The sequence below is a fragment of the Ixodes scapularis genome, unplaced genomic scaffold, assembly GCF_016920785.2.
Source record: "Ixodes scapularis isolate PalLabHiFi unplaced genomic scaffold, ASM1692078v2 PGA_scaffold7__128_contigs__length_106722199, whole genome shotgun sequence".
Taxonomy (NCBI): domain Eukaryota; kingdom Metazoa; phylum Arthropoda; class Arachnida; order Ixodida; family Ixodidae; genus Ixodes; species Ixodes scapularis.
In genome coordinates this window covers 28,014,823-28,036,852 of record NW_024609882.1, presented here as the reverse complement: position 1 = coordinate 28,036,852, position 22,030 = coordinate 28,014,823, and the positions used below count along the sequence as shown (strand labels likewise).

General features: G+C 44.4%; 1 pseudogene; it reads right to left on the bottom strand.

The window, feature by feature from the left end:
* Positions 1-769: 769 nt before the first annotated feature.
* Positions 770-1,534, bottom strand: LOC121833326 (annotated as a pseudogene).
* Positions 1,535-22,030: the final 20,496 nt, after the last annotated feature.

The following is a 22,030-nucleotide window of genomic DNA, read 5'->3' as shown; positions in this document are numbered from 1 at the left end:
CATGAAGTGCACCAAAGCTTTTGCTAAAAATTCTTCTCTGCGAAGACATAATCGAACACACACAGGTGAAAAGCCTTTTAAGTGCATGCAATGCCCCAAAGCCTTTGTTCAGCGTAGAAATCTGATCTACCACAACCGAACACACACAGGTGAAAAGCCATTTAAGTGCAAGCTTTGCCCCGAAGAGTTTGCTCGTAATTCCCTTCTGACCTACCATAATTATTTGCACACTGGTGAAAAGCCATTTAAGTGCTTGCAATGCCCCCAAACTTTTGTTGAAAATTCCCATCTGCGTCGTCATAATCAACTACACACTGGTGAAAAGCCATTTAAGTGCAAGCAGTGCCCCCGAGCCTTTGCTCAATATTCTTATCTGCAAAGGCATAATCGAATGCACACCAGTGAAAAGCCATATAAGTGCAAGTGGTGCTCCAAAGCCTTTGCTGCGAGTAGCAGGCTGACCCACCACAATCGTATGCACACAGGTGAAAAGCCACATAAGTGCAAGCAGTGCCCCAAAGCCTTTGCTGAAAGTTCCGCTCTGATATATCATAATCGAACACACACTGGTGAAAAGCCATTCAAGTGCGAGCAGTGTCCCCAAGCTTTCACTCAAAATTCTTTTCTGCGAAAACATAATCGAACACACGCTGTTGAAAAGCCATTTAAGTGCAAGCAGTGCCCCCGAGCCTTTACTGATAATTGTGCTCTGATAAATCATAATCGAACACACACTGGTGAAAAGCCATTTAAGTGCAAGCAGTGCCCCTTAGCCTTTGCTAGCAATAGCAGTCTGACTTACCACAATAGAGCACACACAGGTGAAAAGCCATATAAGTGCAAGCAGTGCCCCAAAGCCTTTGCTCAAAGTTCCACTCTGAGATATCATAATCGAACACACACTGGTGAAAAGCCATTCAAGTGCAAGCAGTGCCCCCAAGCCTTTGCTCAAAATTCTACTTTGCAAAGACATAATCGAACACACACAGGTGAAAAGCCATTTAAGTGCAAGCAGTGCCCCCAAGCCTTTGCTCAAAATTCCCATCTTCAAAGCCATAATCGAACGCACACTGGTGAAAAGCCATTTAAGTGCAAGCAGTGCCCCCGAGCCTTTGTTCAAGATACTGCTCTTAAAAATCATAATCGAACACACACTGGTGAAAAGCCATTTAAGTGCAAGCAGTGCCCCCAAGCCTTTGCTCAAAATTCCCATCTTCAAAGCCATAATCGAACGCACACTGCTGAAAAGCCATTTAAGTGCAAGCAGTGCCCCCGAGCCTTTGTTCAAGATACTGCTCTTAAAAATCATAATCGAACACACACTGGGGAAAAGCCATTTAAGTGCAAGCAGTGCCCCTTAGCCTTTGCTCAAAATTCCTCTCTACAAAACCATAATCGAACGCATACAGGTGAAAAGTCATTTAAGTGCAAGCAGTGCCCTTAAAGCCTTCTCTCGTAATACTAGTCTGATCCACTATTATTGAAAACAGTGTTTAAGGAGAAACGAGGGTCTAACTTTTTCTAAATTTTTCATTTATTGTGCCGAAATTTAGGATACTGATGTATTTCTCAATGGTGATTTCAAATATGCAATTAGTTTTCAGATAGCTTTACTGCAGGTTTTCCCGCTCAATTTATTCCAAGCGACGACCAATTTAATTTCAGGGTCACTCAATTTAATCCAAGCGCCATACAATTCAATCCAAGTGCCACACAATTTAATCCCGGGGTCGGTCATTTTAATCCACAACATATATATATGCACTTATTGTATTCAGTGGTTGTGTTTTGCTTACACATTTGGTAACTACGAACAATTGTTTATACAATTAGAATTTTTGGCAGGCAATTGATAATTTATCACTAATGTGATTACTTTGAGTTACTAGTCCCACTATGGACGAGGCTTAATTGATATGTTGGTTACTCTTTTTAAAGTGCAGCTCTTAGCTTAGGCACCCCTTTCCGGCTTGAGTAGCGTCGCCGTCAGCGTAACCACGTGGTTCATGATGGGTAAATTCCCGGGCTAATTTTAGCGGAAAAATCCCCCCGCTAAATTTAGCGGAAAGTTTTCCCAACCAAATATAGCGGAAAATTTTTCCCGCCAAATTTAGCGGAAAATTTTCTTCGCTAGATCTAGTGGAAAACTTTTCCCACTATATTCAGCGGACAAATTTCCCCGCTAAATATAGCGGAAAATTTCCCCCGCTAAGTCTAACAGAAAATTTTCCCCGCTATATTTAGCGGAAAAATTTCCCCGCTAAATTTAGCAAAAAATTTTCCCCACCAAATCTAGCGGAAAATTTTCCCCGTTTAGCGGATAATTTTTTCCGCTAAATATAGCAGCAAATTTTGTTTGTTAAATATAGCGGAACATTTTTCCCGCTAGATCTAGCGGATTTTTTCCCGCTTTATTTAGCGGCAAAATTTCCTTGCTAAATCTAGCAAAAATTTTTCCCCACCAAATCTACGGAAAAATTTTCCCTCTAAACGGAAAATTTTTTCCACTAAATCTAGGGGAAAATTTTCTCCAGTAAATATAGCGGGAAAAGTTTTCTGCTTGATCTAGTGGGAAACATTTTCCGCGAAATTTAGCCGGGAAACGTTTCCACTAGATTTAGCGGGGAAAATTTTTCGCTAGACTTAACGGGGAAAATTTTTCGCTAAACTTAGCGAGCAAATATTCCCGCTAAATTCAACGGGGGAAATTTTCCGCTAGATTTAGCGGGAAAAAAGTGAAAGCCGTTTACAACTCCCTGTAACGCCGAATTGGAGCGCAGCTCTTGAGAGTGTAGCAGCTAGTCAACGATGGCACCACTGGAAGAAGAAAAAGAGACGGGGGCACGAGGGAATAAAAAGCAGGCATTCCGAATCGCCATTCTATCCCGCCGTTTTGGAGCCACGACTTCAAACAGTTCCTTAAAAACTTGAAGATCAAGCAAGTAACTTCAAGCCCTTACCATGCCCGATCAAATGGCATGGCCGAACGAGCCGTGAGGCAGGCGAAACAATTGCTGAGAAAAAGTGTGAACACGGAAGAGTTTTACTATGCACTTCTTGAATGGCGCAACACTCCACAAGACGAGGTCCTCCAATCGCCTGTACAAAGACTGATGAGCCGGCATACAAGAACGCTGTTGCCCACCAGGCTTGAACATTACCTACCTGTTATCGTGCCGCCCAAAGCCATCATACAACGCCTTACAAAAATAAGGCAACAGCAGAAGGCTAGCTATGACAAGTCCTCTCGAGCACTAGCAGATATTGAAACAGGTTCTCAAACTACCGTCTACAACAGCCTCAAGCATACGTGGTCTCCTGCCATAGTAGTGGGCCATTCCAGATCAAGATCCTACAACATTCAGACCCCGGAAGGCCAAGTGCTTCGGAGGACACGCGAACACTTAAGACCAGTGGCGCAATCCCCCCAAAAGACGACCTCCGAGGCTACAGAGCCAGTAAACGAGGGCCAAGTTGAGTCTGAGCCGCACCCGCTGCTTCGAAGAGGGACAAGGGATAGAAGGCCACCACAAAGATATGGACATGACCGCAATATTTAGGCTTACACAGATGTCTAAACTCATTTTTTTTTTTGAGAAAGGAGATGTAGCAGCTAGCCAACGATGGCACCACTGGAAGAAGAGAAAAACACGACGGACACGGGGGCACGAGGGAATAAAATGCGGGCATTCCGAATCGCCATTCTGGCTGATGCGTGCTGCTTCGTACAAGGAGGAGGAGGGAAGGGTACTGATGGGAGTGTAGACCCCTCCTCCTCCTCCTTCCCTCATTCTTTAATATGCTCTGGGGGGTCACCTAACCTCGAGGGGAGGGGGGTCACGTGACGTCGGGGGGAGGAGGGGGTCACGTCGCCTCGGGGAGGGGCCACGTGACCGTGGGGTGACCTTAATTACGCTGACACCGCTCAAGCTGGAAACGGGTGCCTAAGAGCTGCGCTCTAAAATTTGCGCTAAATTTAGTGGAGTAAATTTTCTGCTAGATGTAGCGGGGAAAATTTTGCGCTAAATTTAGCTGGGAAATTTACCCATCCTGCACCGCGTGGTTACGCCGAAGGACGCCGACGCCGCTTAAGCCGGAAAGGGTTGCCAAAGAACTGTGCTCTAAAAAGAGTCACCAACATATCAATTAAGCCTCGTCAATAGTGGGACTAGTAACTCAAAAGTAATCACATTAGTGATCAGATTATCAATTGCCTGCCAAAAATTCTAATTGTATAAACAATTGTTCTAAGTTACCAAATGTGTAAGCGAAACACGACCACTGAACACAATAAGTGTATATATATTGTGGATTAAATTGACTGACCCTGGGATTAAATTGTGTCGTGCTTGGATTAAATTGTATGGCGCTTGGATTAAACTGAGTGACCCCGGGATTAAATTGGTCGTCGCTTGGATTAAAATGAGTGGGAAAACCTGTAGGTCCTGAGCTATCACTAAATTTGTAATCTTAATTAGGCCCTCATTACGGGTCGTTAGCATAAAATTCTTTAGATTATGTCAACTGCTTATAGAATTGCATTTACCAAGACATGCTTTGTGCAGTGATGCTATTTCTGTTGCTTTATGTCATGCAATAATTATAATTAATTAGTTCTAAAGCCTTAATTAGATGCTAACGACCCGTAAGAAGGACCTAATTAAAATTTCATATTTATTGATAACTCAGGATCTAGTAAAGCTATCTGAAAACTAATTGTATGTTTAAAATCACCAATGAGAAATACATCAGTATACTGCATTTCAGCGAGATAATTAAAAAATAAAAAAGTTAAGACTCGTATCATCTTAAAAACCTTACAAGTGCAAACAATGCCCCAAAAGCTTTGCTCAGTTTAGTTGTTTGTCCGCCAGAACCCAATGCGCACGTGTGGAATGCCTTGCGGTTGACCCGTAATTTGAGTCTGCCCCATGTCTAATCATTTAGCTCGTGCAAAACAATGCCTTTTCAATCAAAGTATGCATATAACTGAGTGCAAAATAGGTCCCAAGGCATTTGCTCAGCTTAATAGTGAAGCTCACCGCAAGGAAGCGCGTATGCGTAAGAAGCCTCACAAATCCGAGCAGCATTCCAGGCCATTTTCTAAACGGCCTTGCCTCATCAGGCACATGCTAATGCATTAGGTTAACAAACCTTAAGGGCATTTGCATAAAGCCTGCAGCAGGTAGGCCTTTCAAATGCCAGCAATATCCAAGAAGTTTCTATCATTATTCCAGCCTGGTTGGCTACACAGTCAGACTCTTTGGCAATGCTCTGCAGCCTTTCCTCCGAATGCCATCATTTGTCATCGCAGAAATGTATTGGTGTGTAGGAAATGATTCTTCTCCACCTGTGATCTAGAGGCTGGTTAATGAATAGGGGAAATTGTTTAATGAATTTCAAAGCAGCTACTTTGTGTTCTGCACCTGAATGTACACTAGGTCATTTTCTAGCTCTTGTTCCAAGCTCCCTTGAACTTGCTCGATGTATGCTTATTGAGGCGAGGTCTAATATGTTTGTAAAAATGTCTTGATTGTTTTCTTTTGATACTTCTGTTATCTACCTGGAAGATATAATCGTGCCGAAAGTTGATGTGTGACCATTATTCAATCTTGAATATTAAAAAGAAAAAGGTGTGCAGTTTCAACTTTTACTCTGTTGTTTCTTTCAGCTGCTGCGGTTTATGGTACTGAAGTGACGGCTGGTCTGCATGCTTGTGACTGCTTATGATCAAAGAAACCTGTTTTAAGCCTTTTGTGAGGGTTTACAACTTTCTGCAGTGCTGTGCAGCCGGTCGTAAGCAGTCACAAGAGGCTTGAAAACCGGTCTTGTCTCAGTCGGTTGTAGTCAAACGCAAGTGTGTGAATTAAAGGGCAACTCCGCTCAATTCCGAAAAATTTAAGCTTACATGTGATTCCATTTCACAAAGCACTACTAAACAGCTCTACGTCCTCGGATCCGCGAAACGTGGAATATTATTTGTGTAATCTTAATTTAAACATCAGCTGATACCGAAACCAAATCTTCGGTTGCGTCAGGCAACATTGGTCTCGTGTAGTCAGTCATAGCCACGTCACGTCGAACCACGTGGTCTTGTGACGTTCGTAGGGGCGAGGGACAGGACACGCGACGCGGGCAGGTCGCTTCGCACGGCTTTGGTGAATAGAATACTGGGCAGTGTAGCGAGCGCGGGCGGAGGGGGGGGGGGGGGCATTTAAACGATGACCGGATCGGCGGCTGCGAGAGGGTGCAACGTGTAGTAGGCGTGCTGCCGGAGTGTGGAGCGCAGGCAGCGGTAGTGCTTGGCTGGCTTGGCGTTCCGCACGGGTTCTGTTGTTTCATATTGTTTGGCTAATTCTTTACGGTACACTTTATTTCTGCTGTTTCACATATCATTTATCGCACTAATTCGTTGCCAAATGCTTCGCCCGAGACGTGCATCTTCGGGCAGGACGCCACAGTACACATCGCATCACTGCTAGCGCGAACATGACATTGGCACTTTTTCGCATTTACTTCGAAAGCGTATTAGCGAAGACGAAATTTTATCACCCGAATTATAGACCCGAATGAGCTTTTCCCCCCAGCAATTAGAATTTTGCTGAGATCCTTTGGTTTCTCTTAGGAAAACCGGCGATCGCTTGTTCGCGCTAACATTGGGGAAGTAATTGCCCTTGCTGCTACCGGTTGGGACGTCGTTAGTTGAATGCCTCGCTCTGCCCAGGAATTTTTGCTATAAATTGGCGCTGTATCCATTTTGAATACCCCTTCTGGACTGCATTGACGAAACTTGTGGAAAATTCGTAACTAACATGCTCATACTAAAAGTGTTTTTGCCTTCCCTCTTTGTACTGGCATCTTCACAGTCATGTATTTATGACACCTGCTTTCAGATATCGTTTTCCTTTGTTTTAGATTTTCCCAATATTTTCTCGCTCCGTGTCCATTTTCCCGGCAGTTGTTTCCGTGTTGCCTGGCTGTCTGCATCAGAATTTTCGAACCGTAGGTGTCATTGTTTGCTAAAAAGTTCCTTTTTCTTTTTTTGTGTGTAACGCAGGATAGTTTGTTTTTCTCCTTCTTTGATGGCTAACATTCTCACATTTTTTTAAAGGAATGAAAATTGTCAGTAAAGCTAAAGCATGAAACACATGAGCGGTAAAACTGGGTGTTGCGCGCCGTTGGCCCCTCGCCGCTAGGTGCGCCACAGACGCACCGCACGGCTTTGTCTCTATCCGCGTCTCCAGCTCGACACTCGCCCTCCCGCGGCGGAAACGGGAAGCGCTCTAGTGAGGGTCCCCCGATTCTCCTGCTCAGCGGGCATGGCGGAACTGCTCGCGATCATGGCTCGCGAAATGTCGTTTCCGAATGAAAACAGCACTCTTCATTTTCCCAACGTAGTGCTGCAGCCGGTATGGGATTGTACCTTACTGGAGAGTTTTAGTATTGCGCATAGAAGCAAACGCAAGCGGCGTGCGTCTGCGTTAGAGTTGCGTGCCCCACGTTGTGCGTGCGCCTCATCGCCATGCGCCATCCAAGACCGCAATTTCGGGCTCCGCGCACGTACAGTGTAGAACGCGCAAAGCTAACGCAAACACACAGGGCTTGGGTTCGCTCGTATACGCAACATTAAAACTCACTACTGTTTCACCGGCTTCCAACGCCAACGAAACGTGCTGCAGTGAGCAGACGTGCAAGCAGGTAGGCGTTCCTTCGAACTGGAAAGGCTGAGATTGGCAAAACGACGGCGAGCAAATACAGAAGTAAATAAATGTTATGAAAACTAGTAATTAAAAAAAAAGCTTTTTTTTAACTTTTGGGCATTTGGTCTGGAAGTATATTGGCGGCGACTTTGGACGTTTCGCCGATTGTCAAAAGTCGCGACTTTAATAGCACAATATACTTTACCCACAAATAATGTGATTTTACATGGATTTCTCACATTAGCTAGAATATTTTCATTGATTTTAGACTATTTTTATTTTATTTGTAATTAAAATGCAGCAATTGGAACCAGTGATGATAATTAGCACAGTTTTCATTGTCATATTTCTTTGCGCGTTTAAAATGAGATCATAAGCAACAAATTATATTAGATCTTGAAGAATTACTTATTCAAATATGTGAATTTTAATATTATTATTATTAATACAAATCGCGGCAATGTATGCCTCTAATTAACGCCAAGATCACGAGAATACTTTTTTCAGAAAGGTATAATTCTGTTTTCTTTTTAGCATATAAAAAACTCTGGCATAGTTATCAAGATAGTCAAACAGTTAAACGCTGGATGTAATATGAAGTCCTACGCGTCACGCGGTGCTATAAAGAAAACACACACACACACACTTCAGCTTTCTGACTCGGATTCCGTCTTGGGTTGTTGCAGTGAGAGCAGCGTTTATTAGTTTATGCGTTTCGTGGACATATTGTAAAATTTGGAATTATTCTCTTATTCTTGTGCTGGGATAATTTTCATTATTTCCCATGACAATTATCTGAGCGAGAAAAAGGCAGCGAGATTGCACAGATATCACACTGATTTTTTCAACAACTACGAATATCAGCCTGGATCGAACAGTATATATGTCACAAAATAAAGTTTCCGCGAACAACTTTTCTAAGTAAATAATTACGATGTGAGACAAATCTTGAGTCATAAATGAATCCGAAATTAAGACCTCTATCGAGAAATTAAATCCAAAATAGAGGTAAGTTTCGGTTTCGCTCCAGAATTAAAACGCGCATCCTTCCGTAATTAATACGCTAAACACCGTTGTTATTTTCAGGTTAAAGAGGTGACCTGCGCTCATAAAACATTAGCTTCCTCGTATTACCAGAAATAATTTATGCCGCTCAGTGAAGCCAGCACACTAGACATGCTCAACAGCGGCACGCATCTCTGACCCTCACTAAACCCGCCATCTTGGAAAATGAGTGGCGCCACCTATAGTTAGTTGGAGTGGGTAGCGCCATTTTGAGAGCGAGAGAGAAAAGGGGAAAGAGCTACCACCGCTTTCCCCCTTTCTGGTTGTGTAGAACGAGTGAAAGTCCCGGATGAGAGGCTTGGCCGGTGTTTGGTGTCGGCAGTGCCCCAACTTCGTTCGCGCTTTCTTCTTTGTTTCAAACTCCCAAACTTAATTAGAGCCATGGTCTTCGATGGCGACAGTCCCCCGGTCATGGGGACACCATTGTTGGGTGATAGGGCGCACGGATAACGACAGAAAGCGTCGAATACTGTCCGAGGACTGATATGTAGCTTGCATGGAATCCGGCAAGGCGAGTGCGGCTGCAATGTTTTTAAGATTCATCGCTTTCCGCATGACTGTAAATGGTGAACCATTTATCAATTTTGGCTTGCAATGGGCCTATTTCAACGTAGCCATTTTTAGTAATCAACAAGCGATACACGAAACGCGAACCTCAATTAACTTTTGTAAACACCCGGAGCTGCTACTGATCGTTTTGCTGCGCTGCTTTTATCTTCGTGTCCGTGTTCTTATATTTCCTTGTGGATGAACGACGAAGACGTTCTAGATATACTTATATCGAACCGCAGAAAGCCTCGAAGCAGCCACGAATTATTTTACTATTTGATGCAATATTTTGAGTACTCACCTCCGATTTCTATCGCTGGCACGTTCGCTGCCGCTGTTCCTCCCCGTCGCCGCACTGACGGATGCCATAACTCGAACAAAGAAACTTGCACACTGGGCTCGAAAACGCAGATCGCAACACACGAGACGTACCCTGCAGCGACTATACGGCGTTTCAAAGCGCCCAATCAACAGAAACAACTCACCAGCGCCAGTCCATGGAGCGCTTTTGCCGGCTCCCTGGTATCACACAGGAGATCGCCAATTCAGGAAAACCGATAGAACTACCATTTCAAAAATTTCCAGCCTCACCCGGCGGCGGAAACTAGCCTTCAACTAAGTGTTGTAGACGATAAAATTGAGTCAGTCACCACTGCAAATTATCAATATTAAGATATATTCAGTTACAAAATTTTACAAGCTGAAACAGCAATTATCACGAGAAAACTTGCACGCACCTTGCGAGCGTACCCCATGTTCATCGACGGTACAGCGTTCGGTGCGCGCTCCATTCACAGAAAATGTTCCGAGCACAGTCGAGAGGTTGGCGTTGAGGAAACGCCTTTACAGTTTACGGACGCAATCCACTGCCGCCTGAAACCGGGGTCGTGTGGCACTCTTGCGACCGAGTAAAGGCCCCTTCTCAAGCGCCGTTCACACTCCTGCGACCGAGTAAGACCTAGAGAGACGAGACCGGTTTTTAATCCTTTTACGACTTCTTTGGACCGGATGCGCTGCAGCGCGGAGCTGGTCCTAAGAGATCGCAAGAGGCTTAAAACCCGGTCTGGTCTCTCTCGGTCGTACTCGGTTGCAAGAGTGTGAACGGGCCTTTAAGGCTCGTTCACACTCTTGCAACCGAGTACGACCGAGAGAGACGAGACCGGTTTTTAAGCCTTTTGCGACTTCTTAGGACCGGGCGCTCTGCAGCGGAGCTGTCCTAAGAGATCGCAAGAGGCTTAAAAACCGGTCTGGTCTCTCTCGGTCGTTCTCGGTTGCAAGAGTGTGAACGGGCCTTTACTCTTGCGACCGACTTCGACCGAGACCGGTTTTTAAGCCTTTTGCGACTTCTTAGGACCAGATGCGCTCCAGCGCGGAGCTGGTCCTAAGAGATCGCAAGAGGCTTAAAAACCGGTCTGGTCATTGCAGCCACTGTCGCCTTGCCTTGCAAGCTACATAGGTCTTCGGACAGTATTCGACGCTTTCTGTTTTTATTCGTGCACCCTATAACCGAGCAATGGTGTCCCGATGACCGGGGGACTGTTGCCATCGAGGCCCGTAGCTGGAATTTGGTTTGCGAGTTTAAAACAGAAAAGAAAGCGCCAACGAAGTTGGGGCACTGCAGACACCCAACACCGGCCAAGCCTCTCATCCGGGACATTCACTCTTTCTACACAACCAGAAAGGGGGGAAAGCGCCGGTAGCCCTTTCCACTTTTCTCTCTCGCCCTCTTTCAGTGAAAGGTAGCGCAATGCTCCTCTCTCCGCCTTTTTTTCCCCTTTCTATCGAGGGCGATCCTCCTTGCCCTCCTTTTGCGCCCCTTTTGCATACGGCGGACTAGAGAATTTTTTTTTTCAAATATGAATACAGTTTTGTTTTTTAACGTGAAGAAACTGGCCCCTGTGCACCTTTATTGGAGTTGCTAAACATGGGGAAAAGTCTCGATCAGCTCTTGTAATAATGCGAGCGGAGTTAGAAACATGTTGCATTAAAACTTGGGTTTGGGCTAGTTGGTCCATTACTGAATAAAAGGTTAAAAAGCGCGAACAAACGAGGACAAAGAAACACGGACGACAGGACAGGCGCTTCACTCTCAACTGGTTTTTATTAACACCATTGTCACCTATATATACACATTGGCCAAACCACATCGGATTCAATCGCGACAATCAGAGCCAACCTTCCAGAAACACCATCTCACTCTGGAGCACATACAAAGACGGAGCGCTGACGCAATTGTTTTCTTTCTTTTTTATGTAGAATGCCTCTATAATCTCTCTTTCCGTTTTTTCCTTTGCCTTTCTTAAAAACTTTGTGCCAGTCAGGTCAGGTTTACATCCACATCGCCCACAATGGTCAGCGAGATGGCCCCCCGCGTTGTTGCGCACACACAAATTATGTTCACGTGCTCTATCATTGAAGCAGCGCCCAGTCTGCCCAATGTAGACTCTGCCACAACTAAACGGAATCTCGTACACCACATTGGTGACGCACGCAGTATATTGCACCGCGTGTTTCTTGGAGCACGGTGCCTTTTTCTGCCTTGTCAACATCGGACATATCCTGGCAAGTTTACACGGTGCAGAAAAAACCACGTTAATGTCGTATCTACCAGCTACCTTTTTTAGATTATGAGATAGGGTATGCATGTACGGAATGACTTGCACTCGTTTCTTTTCTTTACGTGCCTCGCTGCCTTTTTTACTTCTTTTTAGCTTTTGAAGAAGGCTCTCACAACAACTAGAGATTAGTATAGAGGGGTACCCCTCGTCCGTTAACCTTTTTGATTGTCGTTCAAAACTGATTTTCATCTGGTGGTTGCAACTTTTTTCCAGAGCCGCACTTAGACATGTCAAGGCTATACCCCTCTTTACCAGTTTAGAGTGAGCACTTTCAAACAACACCAGGCTTTTCTTAGTGCGCGGACTATACTGCCAACAGACATGTTCTTCAGAAAAAAGGATCAAAATGTCTAAAAACTGAATGCAGTTATTCACAGGCAATTCCCAGGTAAAATTAAGTCCGCCTGACACCTCCCTAAACAGTTCGACAATCTTCTCAACCGTTTTCTCCAAACCCGAGTCTGTATCTAAAATTAAAAAAATAGTCATCTACGTATCTATGCGTCTTTAAAACATGGAAATCTGCAAGTCTATTTGAAATTTGCCGGTCCAGTGATGCCAAAAAAATGTTACACAAAACAGGGGCAACTGTCGACCCAATGCACACACCAGACTTTTGTACAAAATATCTCTCGTCAAAACTGACGGCAGTCGACTGAAGATAAAAGACTAGCAGCTCTAAAAAATGATCGCTGCTAACGCCCGCGGAACTTTGAAATCTAATTTCTCCAGACTCGTTGATCTTATCCCGAACAGCCTTGAGAAGTCCATCGTGAGGAACGGAATAATATAAGTCCTCAACATCTACAGATATTGCAGTGACAGCATTCTGAAAACCTTCTCTAAGTTCATTGACTATTTCTAGCGAGCTTTGCACCAAAAAAGGGTCTTTTAGCGCAAGAGTGTCCAAATGGCGCTGTAAAAACCGACTGATCTGAACCTGCCAAGTGTTCTTTTCTGACACAATGGCTCGGAAAGGACACTCAGCCTTGTGTGTTTTTCCCGCGAAAAAAATTTCCAAAATTCCACTTTCTGCTTTGTCTACAGCTTTCCTTAACATGTCTAGGTTCAGACCCTTTAGCAACTCAACAGCCGCTGATTTTTGAGACTTCTGTCGAAACTTAACTTCTTTGAAGTTCTTATCTATTGCTCTCAATGCTTTTTCCTGGAATTGGCCCTTCGGCATTACAACAAATCCCCCTTCCTTATCGGCCTGCACAAGCGAGAGTTTGTGTAGACAAAGCAGAAAGTGGAATTTTGGAAATTTTTTTCGCGGGAAAAACACACAAGGCTGAGTGTCCTTTCCGAGCCATTGTGTCAGAAAAGAACACTTGGCAGGTTCAGATCAGTCGGTTCTTACAGCGCCATTTGGACACTCTTGCGCTAAAAGACCCTTTTTTGGTGCAAAGCTCGCTAGAAATAGTCAATGAACTTAGAGAAGGTTTTCAGAATGCTGTCACTGCAATATCTGTGGATGTTGAGGACTTATATTATTCCGTTCCTCACGATGGACTTCTCAAGGCTGTTCGGGATAAGATCAACGAGTCTGGAGAAATTAGATTTCAAAGTTCCGCGGGCGTTAGCAGCGATCATTTTTTAGAGCTGCTAGTCTTTTATCTTCAGTCGACTGCCGTCAGTTTTGACGAGAGATATTTTGTACAAAAGTCTGGTGTGTGCATTGGGTCGACAGTTGCCCCTGTTTTGTGTAACATTTTTTTTGGCATCACTGGACCGGCAAATTTCAGATAGACTTGCAGATTTCAATGTTTTAAAGACGTATAGATACGTAGATGACTATTTTTTAATTTTAGATACAGACTCGGGTTTGGAGAAAACGGTTGAGAAGATTGTCGGACTGTTTAGGGAGGTGTCAGGCGGACTTAATTTTACCTGGGAATTGCCTGTGAATAACTGCATTCAGTTTTTAGACATTTTGATCCTTTTTTCTGAAGAACATGTCTGTTGGCAGTATAGTCCGCGCACTAAGAAAAGCCTGGTGTTGTTTGAAAGTGCTCACTCTAAACTGGTAAAGAGGGGTATAGCCTTGACATGTCTAAGTGCGGCTCTGGAAAAAAGTTGCAACCACCAGATGAAAATCAGTTTTGAACGACAATCAAAAAGGTTAACAGACGCGGGGTACCCCTCTAATCTAATCTCTAGTTGTTGTGAGAGCCTTCTTCAAAAGCTAAAAAGAAGTAAAAAAGGCAGCGAGGCACGTAAAGAAAAGAAACGAGTGCAAGTCATTCCGTACATGCGTACCCTATCTCGTAATCTAAAAAAGGTCGCTTGGTAGATACGACATTGACGTGGTTTTCTCTGCACCGTGTAAACTTGCCAGGATATGTCCGATGCTGACAAGGCAGAAAAAGGCACCGTGCTCCAAGAAACACGCGGTGCAATATACTGCGTGCGTCACCAATGTGGTGTACGAGATTCCGTTTAGTTGTGGCAGAGTCTACATTGGGCAGACTGGGCGCTGCTTCAATGATAGAGCACGTGAACATAATTTGTTTGTGCGCAACAACGCGGGGGGCCATCTTGCTGACCATTGTGGGCGATGTGGATGTAAACCTGACCTGACTGGCACAAAGTTTTTAAGAAAGGCAAAGGAAAAAACGGAAAGAGAGATTATAGAGGCATTCTACATAAAAAAGAAAGAAAACAATTGCGTCAGCGCTCCGTCTTTGTATGTGCTCCAGAGTGAGATGGTGTTTCTGGAAGGTTGGCTCTGATTGTCGCGATTGAATCCGATGTGGTTTGGCCAATGTGTATATATAGGTGACAATGGTGTTAATAAAAACCAGTTGAGAGTGAAGCGCCTGTCCTGTCGTCCGTGTTTCTTTATTGTCCTCGTTTGTTCGCGCTTTTTAACCTTTTATTCAGGAGTTAGAAACGCTCGGACGCAGACAAGACCTTCGTTAATTCCTTTGAGCGCTGACGATAAAAAAAGAAATGGCAATGTCGTTTTGAGTATTTTGGGACACCGGCATGCGCTGCCAAAAATATATTGCGTTTACCCGTTTATTGCAGGAAGAGCTGAGAGAAGGCACAAGATAGAATGCGGTTCTCCCTGCCTGCAAATAGAGTTTCGTAGGCACGGAGCGTGATGCTAGCGGGAGCTCGTGCGGTATCTTTGAGCATGGATTGGGCACGCACCGGCAAGGCTCACAATCCCAGCGTGTGCTCCAAAAGTTTTTAGTACCTTGAACGAAGTTCATTTGCAGACTCAGCATCACCCCAGCTAGGCAAATAAAAGACACCACAATGCCTATAAAACCAGGACTTTTCGGTAATGTTTAGCATTACCGACGTTCTTGCCTTACCAGCACCTTGGTTTAATTTGTACACATTTTATAAACGTTGAATACTACCTGCAACTGTGCACATGTGCACGGAAGAATGTGCGACGTTTGCTATTCACGCGCCTCGAGCACAAAACTATCCATCAAATACACATACTTGTTTTCCCTCGGTTAAAATAAAACATGGCGCGTTCTCGGTTGCCATCTAGTGCGTTTCTTATTTATCCCATTTATTAGGGAGGCGGTTTTTCATCCTTACTCTGTTTCGAGATATTGTTTTGACGTTCTCACGCGCAAAGTACGCCCTTGAGTTCACTTGCAAATAGTATAAGCTTTGCCGCACACCCGCGGGCGTACCTTACTGCGTGAGTTACAAATGAGGACAAAGAGATCCTTCAGCAAAGACTTCAAAAGACGAGCAATTTTTTTATTGTCAATAAATTGTTCTAATATTTACATAGGACAAATCACACACAACGATGAACACAAAATATTTATGGCTACAAGGCAACATATTGCACATTTGTCATTATCTGGCCTAGTTGCCCTTTCCAGAAAAAGTTCTCTTCGACTACAAAGATGTCCGTCACAAAATAACTACTGGACATTTCTTGTCATATGCAACCTCCTACACAAAACATTCTAAGCACGGCAAAAGAACCCTTTTTATTCAGGATGTCGCCGGAGTTTAGTGTTCTGCTGTGGCTGAGGATCCGAAACAACCTTTTTTTTAGAGCGCAGCTCTTAGGCGCTCCTTTTCAAGTTGAGCGGCGTCGGCGTCAGTGTAACCGCCGCTTAATATACACCTTTCCAAAAAACGCTCCTAGGCCGCCGCCATGTTGCTAATGCTGATGCGGATGGTGCGACTCTCGCGCCCTCTAACAGCTAGAAATTTTCTGCCACTCTCTTGGACTGTGAAGACCTGCTCAGCGCGGTTCTCTACCTACTTTTTTGCGGTTTTGCATTCGACGTTTTCCGGCCCCTCTTGAAAGTTTCCACCTAATTTTTTTTTTTCATGCGCGCTGCGTACCCTTTCTGTGTTATCTTCCACTGTGAGAAATAAGGCTGGTAAGTGCCTGGCCATTGAAGCTTTTCTGCTCAACATTCGCGGGAAGCGAAAGAGGTGAAGGACGTCGAAGGCCCTCGACGCGATTTTGCGAACATTGTTCTCCCCCCTCCCAGAGATAATCCGCGCAGAATACTCAGTCATCTCCAGAAATAGTTGTCCGGGTTGGGGTGGAAAACGGGTCAGTCGCGTTTGTTCCTTTGCCTTGGTGCTGTTCTGAAAAAAGGAAGCTCTCCCAAAACGTGCTCCAAAACTAAGGCTACGTTTCCATGGATGCGACCATGGCGCATCGAATCGAGATGTGACCAGTCACGCGCCCGCGATCCTCCTTTCCCTTCCTCGTCTACCCAATCATAGGCGGTTAATCTCGATTCGATTCGCTACGATCGCATCCATGTAAACTCAGCCTAAGTCAGCTTGGATTCTGTCCGATCGCCAAGATTTGACTGTCGTCGACTGTGACTGTGTTATTTGAGATCTTTCTCAATTAAATTCTTTTCGGATGACGCTGCATCGTCTGGTACGTACAATTTATTGTTCGAATGTTAACACTTGCTAAATTGTATGTCCGTGTCCTGTCCATCGGTAAACACGTTATTTGTGAGCGTGAAAAATGCATGCCTTTCGGCGATCTTCGGTTGTAATTTATTTTCGACAGCTAAGCGCTTTGTCGTTTGACATGCGGCGAATCGCGCGAGGCCGTCAAAACTTATCGTAAAAAAAAAATTAGAACTATGCATTCAAGTCGCATTCGTTTTGTCGCGCGCGTACCCAACACAAATTGTTTATAGGTTTTTATTGCTTTTTATTTTTTTCAAATGTGGTACACTGCTTTCTTATTGACCTCGGGGAAATACGAGCACCATGAAACACAAAATACAGAGGGAAAAGACGATAATTTAGCCGCCAGCAGTGTTTGAAACTGCGCCTACGAAGGCTGCGCCTATCGAAATCACAGCCCACTCGGTTAGGGTTAGCAGGGACACCGTTGCGAGTCTAGCCTCAAACCCACTGACTGGGCTCGAAAACGGCTTGCTGCCCCTGGGGTCGAGTGTTTCTCGGAAAGGTGTATAGCGGGTAAAAGTTTCCCCGCTAAATTTACCCGGCAACTTGTTGCTAAATTTTCCCGCTAAATTTAGCGGAAAGATTTGCATGCTAAATTTAGCAGTGAAATTTTCGATAATTGCTTTGCTAAACTTAGCAGCAAATTTTTTTCGAAATTTCCCGCTAAATTTAGAGGCAATTTTTTCCCACTAAATGTAGCGAGGAAATGTTTGCTAAATTTAGCGAGAAATTTAGCAGACAGTTTCCGCTAAATGGGAGGGGAGCAGGAGAAGAGGAGGGGCATACCCTCCCCTCTGTACCCTCCCCATCCTTCTCCTCCAGAGCTGCACTCTAATGCGTCATTGCAAAGCTGCACTCTAATGCGTTATTGCAAATCTGCACTCTAATTCGTCATTGCAGAGAATTATAAATGTCTCATTTTTTTTCGATCACACATAATTTTATACAAAACCAGTGGTACAAGAAAAAAAAAAAAAACCTTAATACAAAGGCATTTATCGCACATTTGAGTGCATCTCATTGCGATGCTCCTGCTACTAGGTTTCCTCGACGCCACTCCCTTTCGGTCCGCTTTGACATTGTTTCTTCACAAGAACGTGTATCCTTGTTCGCAGAGACAATGTCGCAACCTTTTGTGTACTTCGTGGCGTGTGGAAAAGGCATTGGCAGTAAACAACAAGCTCAATTTACTGTTTGTTTTAGAGCTGGGAGGCTCATTTCGTTGCTCAGAAGGTCGGATTCATTTTTCCTGAAATACGGTAACTTAGTTCCGTGCTTCTCTCGTGTCATGCTCTAATTTGGCGATTTCATTGGCGAAAACAAAAGAGAAAGGTCGTGCGATCCAGAGCTTTACAATGACTTACCTCGCAAACTCTCCGTCGGAGGCTGTCAACACTTTTCCGACCGATCCGGTGTAGCCATTGTCTTCGTTGCTGAAGATTTTCTTTTCTCGTCGGAACGGCAAAATGCTTCTTCCCTTTCGCAATGCTGTTAGTACAATGCACAGTGCAGCATGATGGTGTCGCGTTGCTGCAAAAATCGTAATAAAGAAACAAAAAAATGTTGGTTTGGTTGTAGGCAACGGAGCCACCGCCACCACCTCGCACAAAGATGGCGCCGGTTTCTAGCAGACCACCGAATCGCGCGGGATGATGGGAAAGTATGCTTGGTAGAGGAGCGTGTTGGTTAAAGTCATGGATGAAGAAAGAATAAACAATTATTTTATGATGGGAAAGCAACGGTCACGTGTCGTGCCCAATCCATCTGAAGCGAGGGGAAAGAGAACTTTTGAGAGAGAAAAGGCATGGGCGAGGAGAAATTTCTTCTCCTCATTTTAGACAGTGGTTTTGTTGGCTTTACTTTATCTGTATCAACCTGATCCAAGCGCCTGTGCGGAAGTGACGTAAGGGCGCCAGCACCGGTCACTATTATACTGCCGCGTGGCGCCCGTTTTCATCGCTTATGTGTGCCCTGCTTAAGTGCCAATGAATACAAACTCGGCCGTGAATTTGCCTTGTTTACAGCATCCTTTGAATCGTTGCTTAATGTGTGATTATTTTTGCATTTTGTAAATAATTTACTAGCATATCTCTGTCTCAGCAATATTTTTCCTTTTCTTTTTATGTTGTTTGTCTCGAACGAAATCTGCGGATGATAAATATGCAATCAAACTTCCGTTTCACTGTTCCTTAGGAATAAAGGTTGACAGTCAAGCTCCCGCAGTGTTGTCTTTTTTTTCTTCCATTGCATATCTTCACTGAAGCAAATGTGCTGCGGGCAGAGCAGCTCTTTAGAATGTTCCCTCTCTGCCATCCTGCTTGATGCCGGGATCCCACTGTAGCAGTTTTGTCGCCAAGAAATTGACTACCAAGTGGAAGTCCTTACCGCGGCACATAAGAGAATGGCGTCTTCTGGTGTCGGTTCTGACGATTCCACGTCAAAATGTCCAACGAGACGAAATGTCCAACGTGTCAGAATGTCCAATATTGGACATTTCGTCTCGGTGGACATTTCGTCTCGTTGGACATTTTGACCTGCTTGGACATTTCGTCTCGTTGGACATTTTGACTCTTTGGACATTTCGACCCGATTGGACATTTCGTCTCGTTGGACATTTTAACTCTTTGGACATTTTGACCCAATTGGACATTTCGAATCGGTGGACGTTTTTACCCGATAGACATTTTGACCTCTTTGTATCGTTGGCCCAGACTCTGGCACTGCATAATGCTGAGACGGACGTCTTTAGAATTCCGAATAGTTACAGGCGCCCCGGGTTTTCGCTAAAGCGGTAGTAGGGTGATGACTTGAAGAAATCTGACAAACATTTTTTTGGGGAAAACAAAATATTTCTAATCGCAAAAAAAAGAAAAAAAGAAAAACTAATTTACGTTGCGGACGCTGGTAGTCCGCTAAAATGTAACCCTAGCGGTTGGAAGAAAATGTCAAATTTCAGATTTGTGCTCTGGTTAAAAGGTGGGGGGGGGGGGGGGGGGGGGGGATTTTTTTTTTAATTAACAAATGAGGCACGTTCCCGGCGACGGACGCTGTTCATCTTCATGTATTCCCGGCTATATTGACCACCATTTAAGCACTGAAAATTTCTAAGCATTGCCTAAAATGAATCAGACTACGCTATATGTTCCGAAAAATTGACTTAAGTTGCTCCAGCTTATTTTTTCGATGCTTAAAACAGGGTTTCCTTCCTTAACCTGCAAATTAGGAGACACCTAAGGCAATATAATTAAACGTGATGAATAACGGCAGCAAATGCAATAATATATTTTGTAATTAGGATACGGTGATGGATTAGGTGATTGAAGCAAAGTTAAAATAGCGCTAACTAAAACTTTGGATTAGGTAGTTGGTTCATGACTAAAAGCAATGAAAAACGCAAAAAGACACCAACGGAAAAAAAGAAAGGTTGTGTTTTATGTCTTCTTTTTCGTCTGTATCTTTTTGCCTCTACAATGTTATCTTATATTGCGCCAATTTTAATGTATAAAAACCAAGGAGGGTGCTTGGTGCCCAGGTCCACGAGGTTCACATACGGACGTTTGCAGCAGAAGCGTTTAAAACGAGACTCAAGAGGAAATTACTCATTGCACGTGCATTCGTCATTACGTTATTTAAGTCGTCCACCCCGAATCTTTCCCCCGGATAGGGCGAGCAGATGAATACGCAGTGTGCACGAAGAAACCCAGCATGTTTCAGATTCGGCATCGCATGCTTTGTTCGCTGCCATCCTAGCTTCCTTCCCTCGATAAAGGGGACAGATGACTGCACCCTTGTTATAATAAAGTCACTGACAGTGGCATTAGTCAGAAGGCCTTGGACAGGGGTCGGCGCATTCTGTGCCTCCCGCAGTTTTTCGCGCGTTTCTATTCCATATCTGACTCGAGCATACTTGATATAAGCAACATTGAACAGGGTTGCAAGAACTTTCATAATAAGCATTCTTAACGCAAGCCATACAGCGTGTATACAGGATGGAACGGATAAAAAATGTCACGTGGACATTTCGTCTCGGACATTTCGACTCGATGGACATTTTGACCTGATTGGACATTTCGTCTCGATGGACATTTCGTCTCGATGGACATTCTGACCCGATTGGACATTTCGTCTCGATGGGCATTTCGTCTCGATGGACATTCTGACCCGATTGGACATTTCGTCTCGATGGACATTTTGACACGGGTGTCACGTGGCCTATTGGACATTTTGACTCGATGGACATTTCGTCACGTTGGACATTTTGACCAGAAGCCGGTTCTGACCGTAGCCCAATTCCTGCCCTCCAGCAGGTTTACGTACGTAGGAGGTGACATCATGTTTTTTGTACTGTTTAATGCATGTGATGGCATGGCGCTGCTTCTCAAATGGTATATGAAAAAGAGACTGGAGGAACTTCAAATAGAATTTAATTGGGCTGATAAGCAGTCCTCAGCACAGTCATCTTCGTAATTGCATTTCGTAAAACAACAGTCGCTTGTTTTCGACCATCCCTATCTAGCACTTACATGACCACAATATTTTGTGGCACCAGCCACTTGTTCCTGGCTGCTGTAGTTGTGACTCCTGGCTCTCTTCACAAAAATGCATAGATTGGATGTCTTCATAGAAGTGGCAGTGTATCTTGTTCATTTTCTTATAGCTTAAAGAGACACCAACGGTATTTATGCACATTGAGGTTTTTATTTGAACACGGCATTTGAGAGCCCAACTACCCATAACACGATTTGCGGCTCAAAATTCAGAGGCCAGATTCACGAAGAGCTTCTTAGTTTACGACAACTTACCTAAGAAGTTCGTAAGTTAAGAACATCGTAAGAACATCGCTACCAAGTCAACACAACTGTCATCGTTGGTAAAAGACGGCCCGCAGTCGTTTGCAAAGTGACATAGATGGGAACAAATTGCCGCGGCGTTTTTTGCGGCATCGGATATGCAGGAGCGAGCCGACGTTATAAAAGATACGTTTGAACTACGACAGTGTCAGCAAGAGCCACGTAAATGCCTGTTCACACTACGGAGCGGACGCACGCGTTTGATCGAAGTGCTGGATTTGCGCTATTGGACCGGGAATTGATAGGCGCTTCGGGACCGATAAAACTCGATGCTGACGTGACACCCCGCAAAGAAAGGTTGGACCGGCATTGCGAC